Raw genomic sequence first — 20832 nt, 5'->3', positions numbered from 1 at the left:
ATCTTTGGTTTTAAAAATCCCTTCCTGCTCTATAAGGGAGGAAACCAACATTAATATCCCCGCTGTGCAGGGGAGGAGACCGAGGCTCAGGGAGCTGGAGGACCTTCACGGGGTTCCTCAGGTGGCTAGTGATTCAGACGGGTGACACCACACCCTGCCTGGCTCCACCGCCCATGTTCTGCTGTCCGCACGTCTGCACGTCTCCACCAGCACAGGCCCTGCGGAGACGCGGCCCGCCCTGCCCCGTGGTGGTGAGGTTGTCGCAGCAGCGTGAGCGCCGTGACCATGGATTTGAGTAGTTCAGAATGAACATCGCTAAACATCCGAAGACTTAAGACTTCTCCCACTTCTAAAGATGGGGGAGGGTTGGTCCCCAAATATTTGCACACAACTTACTTGATTTTCTGCTGGCTTTGTGAAAATGTGTCCCGTGAAGACACATGTCATGTTCCCTTTGTTTACTTGTTTGGTTCGTCATGCAGATCCGGGGTGAGCCACTGAGCACGCCTGCCCGAGAGCAAAGCCACCATCACACTTGCCGTGACCCGATGGGCGGGTCCTGGGCTTGAGCGGGTCTGGAGAGGTCATAGTGCCTTCTCCTCTGCGACCGTCAGCCGCCTGGCTGACACACAGCTGCACAGTCCTGAGGGGAAGGAGATCAATGGAATTAAGAAAGAGTTAAAAGAAAAAATAATAAAGAGTAGCTGGAGTATTTCTATGCCTTACTTTCTTATAAAGCTCCAGGATTGTCAAAATTAAGGTGAGAATAAACTTTTGTTTCATTTTACCCCTACTCCGATCCCACCTCCTCAGAGAAAGGTCTCAGGTCTCTCTCTCTCTCTCTCTCTCTCTCACACACACACACACACACACACACACACACACACACCGCCCCAAAAGGGATTGATTTATGGCGTAATGCACGGTGGTGCGAAGTCACGTTTCTGGGGTCACGTCTGAAGCACGGGGCAGGAGCGGGGTCTCAGGACCAGAACTACGCTCATTAGTGATGTGACCTTGAATGAGGCATACTTTGACTGAAGATCAGGTGTCCATCTACAGTAGAGGCATTGAGCACGTATCATTCCTGCTGTATTTCAGTAAATCTAGACGGGGTTTTTTTTTTGTTTGTTTTTTAACATCTTAGTATCTCTAATAATCCGATGAGTCTTAAAATCTCCGGCATCTCAGACTGATTAAAATGCAGTATTGGAGGAGCAATCATACTCTCAGCAGGTAAAATTGCTATAAAGTCTGTTGGGAAAAAAATTATGGAAAGGAGTAAGCAGGCAAGGGCTTATGCTGTAGACAGGCTTTCCGTCGCACGTCCGTGTGTCTGAACGATGTGCTAGAATTTTCTCCATCGGGACCCTTCCAGTGCCACCCGCCCCACTTTGCGGATGAGAAAACGCAGACCTGAGGCAGCTCTGTGCCCCACCTGAGCTCTCAACGCTACAAAGTGGCCAAAGTAGATCAGAAACGCAGACCTTCCAGGCGTACTCCAATCCGGAAGGGGCCTGGCTGACCATCTAAACCCTAAACACTCCTGCAGCCCGGCCCCCCAGGCCTTCCATGGGAAGAAGGCGGGTAGAACTCCAAGAGCGGTTTGCTTTTATTTATATTTGGGGCTTCTTCTGCATAACACTTTGTGTTGGGGGGAAAGGGTTCAGTAGCTAAACCATTAAACAGATAATTAAAGGAAAGAAATGCACACGTGTGCAGCCACTGGCCTCGCCTTGCATAAGAGGAAGGTGAGACACAGAGGGGAGATGCTAGTGTTCAAGGTCAAGGAGAGCGCGAGGTTCAAGGTCAAGGAGAGCGCGAGGAGCCAGGTCTGTTCGCTGCTACCCGTCCAGTGCCCGCGCCGCCACTTGGCCCATGAGGGTCCCCAGAGTGTGGGACCTTGGGCTGGATTTGGAGAAATGAAGGCATTTGAAAACACACAGTTGACCGGATTCACTGTGTCCCTGTCCAAAACATCCAGTAAGACAATGGAAAATACCGAAATAATGACGTTTCCGGCTGGCACAATTCTCCACGTGGATGGACGCCACTTAGAACACGGGGCTGCATGACTAAGCAGGGGAATGCTAATAAAAAGTGTGCTACACATTGCATTTTAAAAGCATCACGGGAGACCGAGATTGCTCTTTTAAGAAACCCTGCAAGGGAGTGTTTGATACAGTAAGGGGGGGGGGGGGATGTATTTAACAATGGAATAAAAAATCATTCATTTGAGTCTTATCAATCCAGACTGTGGCGCAAGGAGCTTCCTCAGAGCCTCTTGCTTTTTATGTGTGCAGCATCTGCCCGAACCCTCACGGATACACCGGCGGCGGAGCCACGGCTAAAGAGCGAGGGCTTCCCCTACGACCGGGTCCCGCCTACCCAATGGGGCACAGCCGTGTGATTTATACCTGCCCATCTGAGGAGCCCCCACATGACTTTGATTTAGGAATGAGTTACCTGGGGGGAAAGGCAGACGCAGGGCGTCCGTTTTTCTAACAATGGTCAGAGCCGATGCACCCATGCAGCAGGGCCCCACCCCCTTGGTAAGCCAACTCTGCCTGTGGCTTTGAGAGCTGTCCCCGTCGGGCAAGCTTAGAGAAACGAGGGAAAGGAACGCTGCCGTGTTGCAGACAGACTGTCAGGGCGCCATGCGTACAGAACAGCGGCTCTCTACCTCTGCCATCTCACGGCACACATAGCTAATTACTTAAATTCCGCGGCGCCCCCGTTGGGCATCACGGATGCAGGGTAACGGGAACGATGGCCCTCCAGCTGCACGGATGTCAGTGCTTTCTAGAGTCCGTCTCTCTCTCCTTGAAGCGTCCCCTCTGGGGGCAGGTTCCTGCCTCTACACCCCCTCCCAGCTGTGAACGAGGGGGTCTGCCACTGTCTGCTGACACGGGCTTTGGACAGAAGACAGGACAAAGGGAATAAGCTCAGTTCTCCTGTAACACTGCATGGTGAAGATTTCGGGAGAGCTGTGTACCGGATAGGATGTGGTATTTTGAACTTATTTCGTGCTCGGTCTGTGTAAAACATCCCTAATCTACCGTTCCCGTCTAAGAACACTTGATCTTCGGAGCTGAAGATGGGCTGACATGCTGCCCATCTCAAGGCAGAGTCGGAGCTGGCTGTGACGTCGGTGACGTGTGGGGAGCCCCGGCTAGCTGTCTCCGTGCTCAGTGAGCCCTTTGGGTCGAGGATTTCCCGGTTCTCACAACAGCGCCGGAGAAGTCGAGGGGCTAGCCTCTCCCTCCAGTTCATAGGTGAAGAAAGGAGCACTAGAGGACAAAGCACTTCCCGTGGTCCAGGGGCAGAGTTAGAACCCAGCCCCCAGACTCTGGGCCCCCCCTGCCCACATCGCGCTGAGTCCCAGACAAGGAGAGGGCGGGGAGAGACCTCACAGAGCAGGCTCCGGGTCATCGGTTCCCGCTGGCCCCGGTCATCTGTTCCCGCTGGCCCCGGCGGCTGCTTCCTGCTCCCGCCCCTTGGTTAGCCCCCCTGGACTTGACCACAGCCCGGCCTTGTCCTGATTGAGCTCCTGTGCTGACCTGTTGGCCCTGCTCCTCACAGACCGCCTGGATCCATCCCAGGGGACAGTTAGTAGCTACCATGGACGATAGGCAGAGTAAGGATCAAAATGAGAGGTGGCTGCAAACTCCAGCTCCACTGTTGACCTGCTGTGTGACTGGCTAGCAAGCCACTGACCACTCAGGTCAGAGCCTCTGTCTCCTCGTTTGCCAAAACAAACAAACAAAAAGAGCCGCTGTGAGCTTTGGCTCTGTTGTGTTGCTGTTTTGTTGTTTGGGGCGGTAGTGGCTAAGAGGAACACTCCTCCGTGGGGCCCTTGGACTGTCGCCAATCCACGACTCCGTGACCATCTGCGGAAGGGGCTTGCATCAGACATGAACCCCTCTCCCTGAGAGAGAGCAGGGCCTCTGTGTGTCCCCTCCAGGCCCCGCCCAAGGCCCCGCCGGCCCGTCTGCAGAAGGTGCTGCTCAGAATGCGAACCTGAAGAAAGGCTTGGAGGCGCAGCAGGGCCAGGCAGCGCTGTGGGCATCTCCTCTGCCTCTTCGGCTCAGTGGCGGGGGCTGCAATCCGGGCTCCTGGCTCTTTCACTGAACTTTCTCTTCTCCCTTCGGCTTCCATTCCTCCGCAGCATCTGGCTGCTGACACACAGATGTGCGTATCATCTGACTCACAGACGACACTGGGTCCCAAGTTCCTTGACCTCCCGAGGACTCTGAACATCCACTGAGCTTATCAGAACTGCACTTTCCGAGCCAGAGGGAGGAACGTACCAAGGGAGTTAGGGAAGCAGCCAGGATGCCACGGGAGTCGGAGATCAAAGTGAGGACGTGGAGCCGTGCCTGGGCCAAGTCCAGCCAGCATGGAGGCTTTGGGCCGTCTCAGGCCAACGCAGCTGTCCTGAAAGTTCCCCAGAGGCCTGCACCCTCTCCGGCCTCCTCGTCCCGGGCTCCTTGCAAGGGTCCGAGAAGGCTTTGAACGAGTTCCAAGTGCAAATTTTCTTGAAGACAGAAGAGCCCTCGATAGGAGACGGCAGTTCCTTTGTCATCGTCATTGTTATGAGAGAATGGATGAGCCTGCCTCCCCGTTCACGACCATCAGTCTCCCCAGGGGCTCTAAGCCAGGGGCTCTAAGCAAGGCTGGTTCCCACCGCCAGGGAGACAGCAGGCAGGGACGGCAGGGGCTCTAAGCAAGGCTGGTTCCCACCGCCAGGGAGACAGCAGGCAGGGACGGCAGGGGCTCTAAGCAAGGCTGGTTCCCACCGCCAGGGAGACAGCAGGCAGGGACGGCTGCGGGCACGCGCAACCATCAGTCTCCCCAGGGGTTCTAAGCAAGGCTGGCGTTCCCACCCCGAGGGAGACAGCAGGCAGGGACGGCTGCGGGCACGCGCAACCATCAGTCTCCCCAGGGGCTCTAAGCAAGGCTGGTTCCCACCGCCAGGGAGACAGCAGGCAGGGACGGCAGGGGCTCTAAGCAAGGCTGGCGTTCCCACCGCCAGGGAGACAGCAGGCAGGGACGGCAGGGGCTCTAAGCAAGGCTGGCGTTCCCACCGCCAGGGAGACAGCAGGCAGGGACGGCAGGGGCTCTAAGCAAGGCTGGCGTTCCCACCGCCAGGGAGACAGCAGGCAGGGACGGCTGCGGGCACGCGCAACCATCAGTCTCCCCAGGGGCTCTAAGCAAGGCTGGCGTTCCCACCGCCAGGGAGACAGCAGGCAGGGACGGCTGTGGGCACGCGCCACAGACCAGACACCCGACTCCGGGCTTGGAAGTCTCATCTGTCTCACAACCCAGAACTTGCTTGAAGTCACATCTTTTTTCTTGTGAACCTAGAGATGAAGAGATTGGGTCCCACCAAGACCAGGGGACTCTCCAGCGCCTCGGAACTTCCCGTAGCTGAGCCCAACTGAAGCCGGCTTGTTTCGCGTGGCCACGGTTTTGGGCGGCTCCGAGGCCCACCGTTGCTTTCAGGGCCCCGTGCTGGGTGCTCAGAGGAAGTCCCTCAGGAAAAACCCCAGTGTGACCATCAGTGAGGTCAGGAGGCAGGTCACCCGGAGACAGGACACGCAAGGAGGAGGGGTGAGGGCTCCAGAGATGTCACTGCCGCACACTGCCCCTTTCTGCACACTCAAAAGTAATGTTTATTTCTAACAGACTCATCGAGATGGAATCACCTGATCATACACCTCAGACATTGAAAGGATGAAGTTCAGCGGGGATTGTGTATTCGGAACTGTGCAGTCATCACCGTGGCCAGTGTTAGAATATTTCCTCGTCCCTAACAGTAGCCTGGTATGCTTTAACCGCCACTAGGAGTCTTCCCAGGAAGGACTGGGAACCCACTGGACATGTTTACTGAAGGGAAGAAGGACTGGACAGCTGGAGCCAAGAGGGAGGGGCAGGGAGAGGAGGAGGAGGAGAGATCATAGAGGAGAAGACTGTTGGGGTCCTAGTCTGGGTTCTCAGGGGGACGGATGCTGAGCTGGAGATTCGCATGCAGGTTGATTGTTGGCACTTCCAGGGAGGAAGAGAAGCAGGATTTTAGGAGAGAGGACTTGGGTTGCCATGCTGTCACAAGATAGCACAGTCGAGACCTGGTCTCGTGAGTCAGGAGCTCACGCTTGGAGCCAGACCAGGGCAGACAGGGTGCCACAGGGTGGGAGAAGAGATGCCCCATCACACCCCAACCCTGGATGCCCCGCCCACCAGTCTTCTCCCTGAAGGACCCCCTCTGGCGGAGCCCTCACCCTCCGTCTGGGGGAGGGGCCTGTCTGTGCTCCCGGAGCCGTCCGCCTGCTTCTCCACCGCTCTAGCAGCACCGAGGTCACAGCTGCTAGCTGCCAGCTCGCCACCCTCACACCGTGGGCTCCTGGGCATCGAGGACCTTGCCTTGTGCCTCTTCAAAGTTCAGTGTGTTGCGCCTGACCTGTGATGGCGCAGTGGATAAAGCGTCGACCTGAAAATGCTGAGATCGCTGGTTCGAAACCCTGGGCTTGCCTGGTCAAGGTACATATGGGAGTTGATGCTTCCAGCTCCTCCCCACCTTCTCTCTCTGTCTCTCTCTCCTCTCTCTCTCCCTCTCTGTCACTCTCTCTCTCCCTTTCTCTCTGCTCTCTAAAATGAATTTAAAAAAAATTAAAAAAAAAAGTTCAGTGTGTTGCACGGTAAACACGTTCATGGACTGCATGAGTGGGTACACGGGCGTGCATGAATGTTGTGGTTTCCAAGGTGGGTCTCAAACAACAAGCAGAATATTACCGAGGAGAGAAGGACACTAGAAAATATGCCACCGTGGGCAGTGATTTTGTCTGCTTTGTCCACCTCCTGTCCCCAGGGCCTCGAAGAGCAATTAGAATGTACTTAGCACCTGGTAAGTATTTGCTGACTGACTGGCAGGAAGCTAAACTTATGCCTTGCTGGATACATGAAAATGTCGGCGGGGCTGCCTGTCACTGGGCGGTCTTCCTAACCCGCGTCTGTGAAAGCCTCCCGGCCTCCCCCAGGAGGAAGCTTGGAGCCGCCGGCTTTTCCTGAGAGGTCAAGACCAGCAGCTGGTTCCCACAGCATTGACCATGTTTGTAACACCCCTGGATTCTCTCTGAAATTCCCGAGGAAACAGGCCTCGGGCTGGAATTCCAGCCGAAGGGCCTCCCACTTGATCTGAGTCTGGCACTCGCAGGCTGACTTGAGTCCATTCCCCAGGCACGAGCCCTGGGAACCCTGGGTCCTGGGGACGGTGTGTGTGGGCGACAGAGATGAGGAGGGGCGGGGAGGGAACGGAGGGAGTGACCAGCCATGAATGAATGGATGAAACGAAGTGGTTGCTAGTGTAAAAGATGAAATGTCCACGTTGTGAGTTTGACTCAAACCTTCCTTATGCAAAACCCCAAACACATCTTGTTTTTTCCAACCCAGATTAAGAGTTGAGCCCAAGGGGCTCTCTGGTGCAGGGGGATGCTTCTGAAATGAAATGGGACCAACGGCTGTTGATTGTCACTTCTGTCTGTCCTTACTCCTGTCTCACTCTTCAGGAAGTGAACCCTGAGAGGTTGCCCAATAGGTCTAGTCTCGGACGTGAGCCACTCTTTGCAGGGAGGCGGGCAGACACCTTAATGTACAGTCCCCCAAGTGGGGAAGTGTTTTCTAAAAACAAGAATTAACTTGGCTGTTAGCCAAAGTAGCAGTCTCCCTCCCAAAAATACTGCAATAAAGAGGAATCTTTGGTTCCAGTTCCTGACTCTTCCCAACTGCCCTCACCTGGGAGTAGGTGGGGCTAGTCTTAGCCTCCCTCCTCACCTGGACACACTCGGAGGTGCCTTCATTCAGGTCTCTGCGGACTCCTCCTGTGCACGCGGGGCCTGTTTCACATCCGGGCCCCTGCCCGGCAGCCCCTCCCCGCCCCCTCCTGCAGGCCAAGCACATTCCTCCCTCCCAGGAATGTGCCTCTTGCGGCCGCTCTGTCCATCAATCACGGCCGACAGCAGCCGGGGCTTCATGCAACGGCCCGGGCTGTGCAGTCGCGAAGGAGAGGAGGATGGAGGGTGGTGGGGCCTGTGGCACTCGTTGCTAAGCTCAGGACAGGGTGTCCCTGGAGATCCAGGGTTTCTCTGTCTGCACCAGCACGGGGAAGGGTCCTCCTACCCCTGCTCCCTAACGATGTCTCCCTTCTACTTCCGAAAGCCTGGGCCTTCCCCTGGGCTGAGGAACTCTAGGGACAAAATTGAGGGTTCCTTTTTTTTTTTTTTTTTTTAATTTTATTTTTTTAATGGGGTGACATCAATAAATCAGGATACATATATTCAAAGATAACAAGTCCAGGTTATCTTGTCGTTCAATTATGTTGCATACCCACCACCCAAAGTCAGATTGTCCTCTGTCACCTTCTATCTTGTTTTCTTTGTGCCCCTCCCCAACCCCTATCCATCTCCCATTCCCCCCTCCCCCCCGTAACCACCACACTCTTATTAATGTCTCTTAGTTTCACTATTATGTCCCACCTACGTATGGAATAATACAGTTCCTGTTTTTTTCTGATTTACTTATTTCACTCCTTATAATGTTATCAAGATCCCACCATTTTGCTGTAAATGTTCCGATGTCATCATTTCTTATGGCTGAGTAGTATTCCATAGTGTATATGTGCCACATCTTCTTTATCCAGTCATCTATTGATGGGCTTTTTGGTTGTTTCCATGTCCTGGCCACTGTGAACAATGCTGCAATAAACATGGGGCTGCATGTGTCTTTACGTATCAATGTTTCTGAGTTTTTGGGATATATACCCAGTAGAGGGATTGCTGGATCATAAGGTAGTTCTATTTTCAGTTTTTTGAGGAACCACCATACTTTCTTCCATAATGGTTGTACTACTTTACATTCCCACCAACAGTGTATGAGGGTTCCTTTTTCTCCACAGCCTCTCCAACATTTGCTATTACCTGACTTGCTAATAACAGCTAATCGAACAGGTGTGAGGTGGTATCTCATTGCCGTTTTGATTTGCATTTCTCTAATAGCTAAAGAAGATGAGCATCTTTTCATATATCTGTTGGCCATTTGTATTTCTTCCTGGGAGAAGTGTCTATTCATATCCTCTTCCCATTTTTTTATTAGATTGTTTGTTTGTTTGTTGTTGAGTTTTATGAGTTCTTTGTATATTTTGGATATTAGGCCCTTATCTGAGCTGTTGTTTGAAAAAATCATTTCCCATTTAGTTGGCTTTCTGTTTATTTTGTTATCAGTTTCTCTTGCTGAGCAAAAACTTCTTAGTCTGATGTAGTCCCATTCATTAATTTTTGCCTTCACTTCTCTTGCCATTGGAGTCAAATTCATAAAATGCTCTTTAAAACCCAGGTCCCTGAGTTGAGTACCTATGTCTTCTTCTATGTACTTAATTGTTTCAGGTCTTATGTTTAGATCTTTGATCCATTTTGAGTTAATTTTTGTACAGGGGGAGAGACTGTAGTCCAGTTTCATTCTTTTGCATGTGGCTTTCCAGTTTTCCCAGCACTATTTATTGAAGAGGCTTTCTTTTCTCCATTGTGTGTTGTTGGCCCCTTTATCAAAAATTATTTGACTATATATATGTGGTTTTATTTCTGGACTTTCTATTCTGTTCCATTGGTCTGAGTGTCTATTTTTCTGCCAATACCATGCTGTTTTGATTGTCGTGGCCCTATAATAGAGTTTGAAGTCCGGTATTGAAATGCCCCAGCTTCATTCTTTTTCTTTAGGATTGCTTTGGCTATTCGGGGTTTTTTATAGTTCCATATAAATCTGATGATTTTTTGCTCTATTTCTTTAAAAAATGTCATTGGAAGTTTGATGGGAATTGCATTAAATTTGTATATTGCTTTCGGTAATATAGCCATCTTGATTATATTTATTCTTCCTAGCCAAGAACAAGGTATATTCTTCCATCTCATTATATCTTTTTCGATTTCCCTTAACAATGGTTTATAGTTTTCATTATATAAGTCCTTTACATTCTTTGTTATGTTTATTCCTAAGTATTTTATTTTTTTTTGTTGCAATCGTGAAGGGGATTATTCTTTTGAGTTCCTTCTCAGTTGTTTCATTGTTGGCATATAGAAAGGCTATTGACTTCTGTATGTTAATTTTGTATCCTGCGACCTTACTGTATTGGCTTATTGTTTCTAGTAGTCTTTTTGTGGATTCTTTGGGGTTTTCGATGTATAGGATCATATCATCTGCAAAAAGTGATACCTTTACTTCTTCTTTTCCGATATGGATGCCTTTTATTTCTTTGTCTTGTCTGATTGCTCTGGCTAGAACCTCTAGTACCACATTAAATAAGAGTGGAGAGAGTGGACAACCCTGTCTTGTTCCTGATTTAAGGGGGAAAGCCTTCAGTTTAGTGCCATTTAATATGATGTTAGCTGATGGTTTATCATATATGGCCTTTATCATGTTGAGATATTTTCCTTCTATACCCATTTTGTTGAGAGTCTTAAACATAAAATTGTGTTGTATTTTATCGAAAGCCTTTTCTGCGTCTATTGATAAGATCATGTGGTTTTTGTTCTTTGTTTTGTTGATATGGTGTATTACATTAACCGTTTTACGTATGTTGAACCATCCTTGAGATTCTGGGATGAATCCCACTTGATCATGATGTATTATTTTTTTAATATGTTGTTGTATTCGATTTGCTAGTATTTTGTTTAGTATTTTAGCATCTGTATTCATTAGAGATATTGGTCTGTAGTTTTCTTTTTTTGTGCCATCCTTGCCTGGTTTTGGTATGAGGGTTATGTTGGCCTCATAAAATGTGTTTGGAAGTATTGCTTCTTCTTCAATTTTTTGGAAGACTTTGAGTAGAATAGGAACCAAGTCTTCTTTGAATGTTTGATAAAATTCGCTGGTATAGCCGTCAGGGCCTGGACTTTTATTTTTGGGGAGGTTTTTAATGTTTTTTTCTATTTCTTCTCTACTGATAGGTCTGTTTAGGCTTTCTGCTTCTTCTTGACTCAGTCTAGGAAGGTTGTATTGTTCTAGGAATTTATCCATTTCTTCTAGGTTGTTGAATTTAGTGGCATAAAGTTTTTCATAGTATTCTACAATAATTCTTTGTATATCTACGGTGTCCGTGGTGATTTCTCCTCTTTCATTTTGGATTTTGTTTATATGAGTTCTTTCTCTTTTTTCCTTGGTAAGTCTTGCCAAGGGTTTGTCAATTTTGTTGATCTTTTCAAAGAACCAGCTCCTTGTTCTATTAATTTTTTCTATAGTTTTTCTGTTCTCTAATTCATTTATTTCTGCTCTGATTTTTATTATCTCCTTTCTTCAGCTGGTTTTGGGTTGTCTTTGTTCTTCTTTTTCTAGTTCCTTAAGGTGGGAAGTTAAGTGGTTCACTTGGGCTCTCTCTTGTTTGTTCATATATGCCTGAAGTGATATGAACTTCCCTCTTATCATTGCTTTTGCTGCATCCCATAGATTCTGATATGTCGTATTGTCATTTTCATTAGTCTGTATATATCTTTTGATCTCTGCACTTATTTCTTCTTTGACCCATTCATTTTTTAAAAGTATGTTGTTTAGTTTCCACATTTTTGTGGGATTTTTTTCCTCTTTTTTGCAGTTGAATTCTAGTTTCAAGGCTTTATGATCAGAAAATATGCTTGGTACAACTTCAATTTTTCTGAATTTGCTGATGTTGTTTTTGTGGCCCAACATATGGTCAATTCTTGAGAATGATCCATGTACACTGGAGAAAAATGTATACTCAGTCACTTTGGGATGAAATGTCCTGTAGATGTCTATCATATCCAGGTGCTCTAGTGTTTTGTTTAAGGCCACTATGTCTTTGTTGATTCTCTGTTTGGATGACCGATCTAGAGCCGTCAGCGGTGTATTGAGGTCTCCAAGTATGATTGTATTTTTGTCAGTTTTTGTTTTAAGATCAATAAGTAGCTGTCTTATATATTTTGGTGCTCCTTGGTTTGGTGCATATATATTAAGAATTGTTATGTCTTCTTGATTCAGTGTCCCCTTAGCCATTATGAAATGGCCATTTTTGTCTCTGAGTACTTTTCCTGTCTTGTAGTCAGCATTATCCGATATGAGTATTGCTACACCTGCTTTTTTTTGGATGTTATTTGCTTGGAGTATTGTTTTCCAGCCTTTCACTTTGAATTTGTTTTTATCCTTGTTACTTAGATGAGTTTCCTGTAGGCAGCATACAGTTGGATTTTCTTTTTTAATCCATTCTGCTACTCTGTGCCTTTTTATTGGTGAGTTTAATCCGTTTACATTTAGTGTAATTATTGATACTTGTGAGTTCCCTATTGCCATTTTATATCTTGCTTTCTGTTAGTTTTGTGTCTTGTTTGATCCTTCTCTTTTGTTTTTCTATCTTTTGTTTTTATTTGGTTGTATTCCATACATCTTTCCACTGTTGCTATCTTTTTTATCTCTTGTGCTTCTGTGGTGGTTTTTTCAATGGTGGTTACCTTTGAATAATGAAAAGGGTCCCTATCCTGTTCATTGTAGCGAACTATTTTGTGAGTACTTTTGCACTCCATCGTCCTTTGCTACTGTTAATCTCCATCTTCTCCCCCTCTTTCTTTTTGTTGTTGTCACAGTTTAAATTTGGTTTTATTGTGTTCTTCTTGGAGCTTTTACTTGTGGCTCTGTTTTTTTTGTTCTTTGTATCTGATTGGAGAACCCCCTTTAGTAATTCCTGGAGTGGGGGTTTTCTGATGATAAATTCCCTCATCTTTTCTGTATCTGTGAATGTTTTTATTTCTCCTTCATATTTGAAGGATAGCTTTGATGGGTATAGTATTCGTGGCTGAAAGTTCCTCTCTTTCAGGACTTTAAATATTGGGGTCCACTCTCTTCTAGCTTGTAGAGTTTCTGCTGAGAAATCTGATGATAATCTAATGGGCCTTCCTTTATATGTTGTATTCTTCTTTTCCCTGGCTGCCTTGAGAATTTTTTCTTTGCTGTTGGTTTGTGTCAATTTCATTATGATATGCCTTGGAGTAGGTTTGTTGGGGTTAAGAAAACTTGGAGTTCTGTTTGCTTCTTGAACTTGAGGCTTTAGTTCTTTCCACAGGCTTGGGAAGTTCTCATCTATTATTTGTTTGAGTATGTTCTCCATTCCATTTTCTCTCTCTTCTCCCTCTGATATACCTATTATTCTTATGTTATTCTTTTTGATGGAGTCAGATAATTCTTGTAGGGCTATCTCATTTTTTTTAATTTTTGAGTCTCTTTCTTCTTCTCTCTGTTGTGCCTCAAGTTGCTTGTCTTCTATTTCACTAATCCTCTCTTCTATCTGACCTGTTCTATTAGCTAAGCTTGTTACTTCGTTTTTCAGCTCGTGAATTGAGTTTTTCATCTCTGTTTGATTTGTTTTTATAGTTTCAATTTCCTTGGACATATATTCTTTGTGTTCATTGAGTTGTTTTCTGAGCTCCCTAAATTGCCTTTCTGTGTTTTCTTGTATATCTCGGAGGATTTTTAGGATTTCTATCTTGAATTCTCTGTCATTTAGCTCCAAGGTTTCCAATATATTAAATTTTTTCTCCATAGATTTTTCCTCATCTAGCTGTGTTACCTCTCTTTCTTTTGTATCCATGATATTCGATTTTCTCTTCCTTAATGGCATCTGAGGGTGGTTTTGTTGATAGTATTAATGAGATTTAATAAAGAATAAAAAGTTTAAAAAAATAATAAAAAAATAAAAAATCGAAAAGAGTTGTTTTTTTAAAAAAAATTAATAATGAAATAAAGAAAAATAAAATAAAATAAAAATTTTTTTAAAAAAGGAAATTATTCCCCCCCTCCTTTTTTCCTCTCCTCTCCTCTCCCCTCTTTCTTGAGAAAATCTTGTGGTGGACTGTGAATTATAACAAACAATGCCTGTGATGGAGGGCCTGAATTGGGGAAAGGTAATAAAGGGGCAAAAAAAAAAAAAAATAGAAAAAAAAAAGAAAACAGAAAAAAAAAGAGCGTATGGACCCACAAAAAGCAAATAAGGAAAAAATTTGGGTCAAGAATAAAATGATTTGCTTTTAGGTGTTGGTTGTCTAAGAGTTATGATGAGAGGATTAAGAGGAAAACGGAAAAATGGGGGGACAAATTAAAAAATTACTATTGTATTTAGTGGAACAAGAACTAGATAATATGGAGAGCCAGGGATGGGAGCACTGCTAGTGAGTTAAAAAGGTGAAGTAAAAACCCCCCAAAATGCCACAAACATAAGTTTGAGTCCCAGATAAGATAATTTGTTTGTTATTGAGGTTTGAATGAGAGGAGATGTAAAGGAGAAAGGAATAAACTAATATAGAGGGAGAGAAGAAAGAGAGAGAGAGAGAAAAAAAGAGGGAACCACTAAAAGAAGAAAAAAGAAAGGAGAGAGAGAGAGAGAGAGAGAGTTAAGGGTTTTGGAGTGCAACCCTCATAGAGAGAAAGGAAGAGAAGAGAAGAGATAATGGGAGATGTAACACTTATGGGTAGTGTAGTTCAAGGAGAGGAGAGAGTAAGACCGGTAGAGAGTTAATCGGCCAAATTGGAGGAGGAAAAAAAAAGTATCAAGAATGAAGATAAGAGAAACAAACGAACAAATATAATAAAATGGGATAGGTTATAAAGTCTGCAGATTATTCTTGATTTTGAGAGGTTATCTTCTTGCTTTTTCTTTTCTCTCCCTCTTCCTGGTTGGTGACTCTGTACCCCGGGTTTTGCCCCTTTGGCACGCTCAGGTGGAGGTTTGCAGTTGATAAGTCTCTATGGCAATGTCATGTATTGTGCTTTAGTCTCGTTGGCAGTCGAAGCTCATTAGCATTTATAGGCTCCGACAGTGAGAGAGTCCGTGTTCCTGGAGCCTTTCTCCTAGTCTTTCCTTCCTCAATTAGTAGCCTGATAATCCAGCTATGGGGTTGCTGCTGCCTCTGCCTGGATAGTAAGAGGCTCAAAGAGCTGGCAACTCCCCACTCTATTTCCACTCAGCACAGGGCTCTGGGTAAGGCTCAGTCAGTCAGAGCTGCTAGCATAATCAGGCGGGCTTTCCGCCCACTCAAAGACCTCTGGCTCTGCCACTCTGTCCGGTAACACAAGTGGGCGCCCACTTCCAGGGCGCTTGGAGGAAACTCTCACTCACTGTCTGCGACCAGGATATCCGGCCAGCAGTCTCACGCTCTGAGTGAAACCCCCAACCGCAGGGAAAAGTTGCAGCGTTGGAATTGAGTCTCACTCCGTCCCCGTGCGCGGCTTTTGCAAGGCGCTGGGGCGGCCCGAGATTCCGCTTTGGCCCACACAAAGGCCCCTGACTCTGCCCCTCTGTGCGATAACACGGGCGCGCACTGCCGAGGCACTTGGAGGAATCGCTCACTCCTTATCTGCGCGCGCAAACCCGGATATGAGGCCGGCCGCGTTTCCCTCTGAGTGAAACACCCTCCAGCACGGAAAATCTCCACCGTTGGAATTAGTTCTCACTCCCTCCCGTGCGTGGCTTTCCCAGGGCGCTGAGGCTGCCCAGAGACTCTGCCCTCGGCCCACAGAAAGGCCTCTGACCCTGCCTCTCCGTGGGGCAACACGGGCACCCACTGCCGGGGCTTAGGAAGAAATTCTCGCCCACTAACTGCGCGCACTGACTAGGAGACCGGGTAAAATGGCCGCGCCGCTTGTCTTTCTTTGTTTGGGTTTGGTGCGTGTGTTAGCTTGTATTGACTGGGTTGCCGCAGGATCAGATTTTCCTCGGCTTGGATCTCCGTGCCACAGCCTGGTTCGGCCGTTTGTGTCGCGGCCTGGATGTATTCACCCCCTTTGCCCGCCTCAGTTTCTATATTCACAGTTACCAGAGAAAGCCGCCCTGTTTAGGTTAGTGAGGAAGGCGGAGCATTTCTTACTCCCTATTTCCTTCGGGGTTTGGTTATATATTTAGCCAATTTTTCACTCAATCATACCTTTGGGTGTATTGCGAAGCATCTGGAGGCTCCAAGTATAGGTTTTTCTGTTTCTGGTTGAAGATCTTGTTGAGTTTTGGGGGAGATTTATCGGTATCGCTTCCTACCCTGCCATTACTCTGACCTCCTTTTTTTTTTTAATTAATTTATTTTTTAATTTGAAGGTTCTTATTCCAAGTAGTGGTTCTGCCTGGGGCCCTTCGGGCTCTCGCTATCCTGCACGCCACCTTTCCCTCACATTCCTTAGGCCATTAGGATCTGCAGGTCAAGACCTGAACTTGAGCCTGACTTCCAAGCCCCTTGGGGCCTCCAGGCAGCCTCTACCTCTCTGGGCTTTCCTCTCGGTGCCCAACTGTTAACTCTCCAGCCCAGGGGTCCCTTTGATAATCCCCCCAACAGACGCCGATTCAGTCTGCCTGTGCTTGCGGACGCCCGGGGCCAGGGGACTCGCTCCCGGGCGGCCTGTGCCAGCATCAGAGCTCTCTGAAGCTGCCGCCTCCACGGGTGGGCACTGCGCAGAGCTCGGCGCAGTGAAATTCCCATTGCCAGGAGGCCACCCACTCGCCGGTGTCTCCAAGCATGGCTTCGAGGAGCTGGGTCACACTGTCCTGTGGCAAACAGAGTCTCCGATAGATGCTCTGAGCACGATCCGTCTCTAAGTCGGGTCTCTCCCGTCTGTTATAAATTCGATGAATGTTTTTGAGCCCCAGGTTTTTACACTGATGCCTGTGAACTCCCACGGAGATGGTTATTCACGAAGTCTGTCTGTTTTCTTTTCTTTGGGGCTGTATATTGAAGCTGGAGAAAGGGCTGGGGATGTGACAAGGGAAGGCCCACCTCCCATCGTGTTGCATGCGGGGGTCAGACAGGCTTGAGTTGGCATCTTGGTTTCAGCCCACTAGCTGTGTGATCGTGGGAAGCCTTCTTAAACTCTCTGAGCCTCAATTCCCTCAACTGAACAACAAGGGGGTGGTAAACACCGGCTGGCTTTATGAATGTTATGAAGGTTCAGTAAATGAAAACATAGGTATAAAGGACCTCCCGCATGACCCAGCTCTGGGCCGGTGCCCGGGGGAAGGCTGTGCGCGTACCCCGAGAGGGTCCTCTGCACTTCCAAGCGCCATTGCCCTGGATGGTCTCCCTGAGGAACGGGGCAGGGTAAAGGTGAGAAGCGTGGACCCTGGACCCTGGGCCCTGGGTGAGCTGCTCCAGGCCCGAGCCCAGGAGGCTGTGGAGATGATTATCGGGATTCATGTTTGGGGAAAGAAGCGTCTGGTCTTGGGGTGCAGGCACTCCTAAAGGGGAGGGGTCTGGGACTGGCAGTGTGCGCTGTCCAGGCTCATGCTGAGCAGAACCTCACCCCCTCACCAGCACGGCCTCTCGCTCTGGAGGCTGTGTGGCCAAGAGGAGAGAGGTTGGCTTCTGGATTCAAGCAGACCTGAGTTCAAATCCCACCTCTACCCCCACACTCGGGTTCTTCGCCCACCTAGATCAGGGCTTCTACCCCCTCATCCTAATTCTTCTTGAACGAGCTCCGTTTCCTTCTCTTTTTAAAATTCCATTCACCCGCCAGCTCAGGGAGCCCCCCTCCCCCCCACACAAACACCACTCTGGCAAACTTAGGAGCTATTTTTTCCTGCCATTCCCAAACGACCCCGTGTTCTGCCGCCAGCCGCACAGATTTGAAAGAGCCTATTCAGTGGAGTCTCCCCGACCACCTGTGAGCACCTGGAGGGGAGGGACAGAGGCTCATTCATCAGTGTCTCCAGTGCCCGGAAGGATGCCAGGCACCATGAAGTCGACCATAAATATTAGCTGAATTAATTAATGAAAAATAAAAACAAAGTCAAACCCGACGGGCCCGGTGTACTAGGAACGGTCGTAGACTGGAGAAGCAAGACGGGAACCCGGTGGGCCGGAGAGACACCAGGACAGGTGAGACCCAGGGCTCCAGCCCAGGCCAGGCCCACCCACCCACTAACTGCCTCGGCCTTGAGAGATGTCAACTCCACCGTCTGGATCGGATCACTGCTCCGGTCCCTTCTGTCCCTGACACACTCTGTGGACAGGGGCCATTGCCTGAGGTTGGGCTCTAACCCTCCCATCTCCCCTGGGGCTCAGGACCTGGGTCTGCAGGGGAAGTGGGATTGTTCCCTCCCCAGACAACCCTCTAAAGCAGGGGTCCCCAAACTACGGCCCGCGGGCCGCATGCGGCCCCCTGAGGCCATTTATCCGGCCCCCGCTGCACTTCCGGAAGGGGCACCTCTTTCACTGGTGGTCAGTGAAAGGAGTATAGTTAACATTGAAATACTGGTCAGTTTGTTGATTTAAATTTACTTGTTCTTTATTTTAAATATTGTATTTGTTCCCGTTTTGTTTTTTTTTTACTTTAAAATAAGATATGTGCAGTGTGCATAGGGATTTGCTCATAGTTTTTTTTATAGTCTGGCCCTCCAACGGTCTGAGGGACAGTGAACTGGCCCCCTGTGTGAAAAGTTTGGGGACCCCTGCTCTAAAGGGCCGCACCGTGTAAGGCAGTGGTTCCCAACCCCCGGGCCGCAGACCAGTACCGGTCTGCGGAGAAAGAATAAATAACTTACATTATTTCTGTTTTATTTATATTTAAGTCTGAACGATGTTTTATTTTTTAAAAATGACCAGATTCCCTCTGTTACATCCATCTAAGACTCACTCTTGACGCTTGTCTCAGTCACGTGATACATTTATCCGTCCCACCCTAAAGGCCGGTCCGTGAAAATATTTTCTGACATTAAACCGGTCCATGGCCCAAAACAGGTTGGGGACCACTGGTGTAAGACACAGACGAGAACCGTTTTTAAAACGGCACGTGCCTCCCCGTCCAGCCTGGCTACCGGGGGTCTTCCTTCCCATTTGCTCGCCTCTGAGGGACACGAGGCGTTCACTGTGCGTCAGCGATGCTCACAAGACGCGGCAGAGGGCAAATAAACTTGCGGCAGACGGTCTACACCATGCAGAAGCAATCACAGACCGGGTCCTGAAAGCTGCCCGGGGTGGCTGAAATATTCGAATGCAGCGTGCTTGGAGGAGGGAAGAGGGAAAGGAGGGAAAGAAGGAAGGAGGGAAGAGGGGGAGAGGGCGGGAAGGGGCAGAGGGAATACAAACAGGCACCATTTATCATCGACGGTCTGTGCGCCAAGCAAACACGCCAGGGTCCCTTACCAGTTCTGCCTCAAGCAGTTCCTTCAAGGTTCCTGGGGTTATCGCGAACATCAGGTTACAGAGGGGATGGTGAGGGTCACAGGCCAGGGCGGAGCCGAACACCCGAGATGAGTTGAATTGCCCTGTAGAACCTCGGAGAGCCACACCCAGAGAACCCAGCGCTCAGGACAACCTAGGAGCGAGGCCAGAAATGGGGAGCGGTGGGAAGTCTCTCCACAGAGAATTAAGCCCCCACCCACCCGGGCCCCTACCCACCCCCGCACAGCCACGTGGGTGCACAGGACCCCGCTGCAGACTTCCAGAGCTGTCTTTCTGTGGAGTGTTCTCCTCTCTGGAACACAGCCAGAGACTTAGCCACCTTGGCCTCCACGGGTCCTCAGTCCTCTCTCCAAGCTCAGGGGGACCCCTGAGCAGGGTTTGGGTCCCTTCTCCCTGAACCACAGCCTGGAAACGCTCAGAGGCGAGACTCGGGAGCGTCTGTTTCCCCGAGGCAAGTGCCTGGCCCCTTCCCGCGCAGCACAGCCGTCCCCGAAATGACTGAAAACGTATTTCGTATACTTTGTCCGGTTATTTAATGTTCTTAAGTGGGAGGATGAGTCTGGCTTCTGTGACGCCCTCGTGGCTGGAAGAAGACATTCCTTTCCTTACTTCAAAGATTTGATAGCTTCCAAATGGCTTCAGAAAGAAACCTCCCACATTGCGGCGTGACACAGAAGAGCCTAGGTGGTCTGGTCTTGGACTGTCCTCCCAGACTCAGCACCCCGCCTGCACCCCCCCCCCAACCCCCGCCATGAACTCCAGCCACACGCAATCACTGAGAGCTCCCAACTCTTCCAGGACGACCTGTACCTTTGTGCTCTGGTCTTGGACTGTCCTCCCAGACTCAGCACCCCGCCTGCCCCCCGAACCCCAACCCCCACCATGAACTCCAGCCACACGCAATCGCTGAGAGCTCCCAACTCTGCCAGGACGACCTGTACCTTTGTGCTCTGTCTGGGCTGCTCCTTCTGCTCCGAAGGGACTCTTCTCTGCACCAGTGAACTTGGACTTCATCCTTCAAGAACCAGCTCACTTGCTGCCTGGCCCAAGCTTTCTGCCTATACCCCGCCCCCCCCCATGGGAGGAAGGAAGGGTTTCTAAACATATTGACCAGAGACTGGTGTTCATTGGTCAACTGAGTGGTTGACAGGGACCCTGGGAAATAAAAGTGGTCATGCATGAGGCTGTTTTGCCCTCACCCCTCCGTGGATGAAGAATTTGGTCTCCAGGTGTTGGGTCCTGGGGTTACAGCCCTACTCTAAGTGCTGTGTTCCTAGGCAGACCTGAGATGTAAGGCCCAGGGTCCCTTTCCGAGCCAGGCCCTGCCATCAGCTGCTGCATCCTGTCCCCAGCGTGAGCTATCTGCTGTCCCTATTTGCTTGGCTGTCCCTATTTTCTTGGCTTGGCCTTTGGACTGGAGGGTAGAACTGGTAGAGAGAGAGAGGGGAAATTCAATGCTCTGATGTCTCCGTGTAGGAGACCGAATTTATCAGCAGCCCTGTGGCTGCGGGGGAAGGCTGGCTAAGGAGGGAGCTTCCTCCATGGCACTCAGAGATCCCCTCTTCTCCAAGGACACCTTTTAATTTAAAAGTCAAAGGGAGAAAAGGGAACTCAGGGAGGTCAC

The 20832-nt window shown here is 49.0% G+C and overlaps 1 long non-coding RNA gene across 3 annotated transcripts; it reads right to left on the bottom strand.

Annotated features, from left to right (window-relative positions):
- Positions 1–304: 304 nt before the first annotated feature.
- Positions 305–19943, bottom strand: LOC136398090 (uncharacterized). 3 transcript variants are annotated; one of them, XR_010749989.1, is made up of 3 exons: positions 19466–19943; positions 19170–19341; positions 305–643 (listed from the first exon to the last, which is right to left on the bottom strand). It is a non-coding gene; the product is annotated as an uncharacterized lncRNA (long non-coding RNA). The 3 variants fall into 3 exon arrangements; XR_010749988.1 differs by lacking the exon at positions 305–643 and adding an exon at positions 18601–19027; XR_010749987.1 differs by lacking the exon at positions 305–643 and adding an exon at positions 18601–19004.
- Between the last annotated feature and the right edge of the window lie 889 nt (positions 19944–20832).

Source organism: Saccopteryx leptura, chromosome 3, assembly GCF_036850995.1.
Source record: "Saccopteryx leptura isolate mSacLep1 chromosome 3, mSacLep1_pri_phased_curated, whole genome shotgun sequence".
In the NCBI taxonomy this organism is placed as follows: Eukaryota; Metazoa; Chordata; class Mammalia; order Chiroptera; family Emballonuridae; genus Saccopteryx; species Saccopteryx leptura.
Note: the sequence above shows the minus strand (reverse complement) of the source record. Positions and strands in the feature narration are given on the sequence as shown.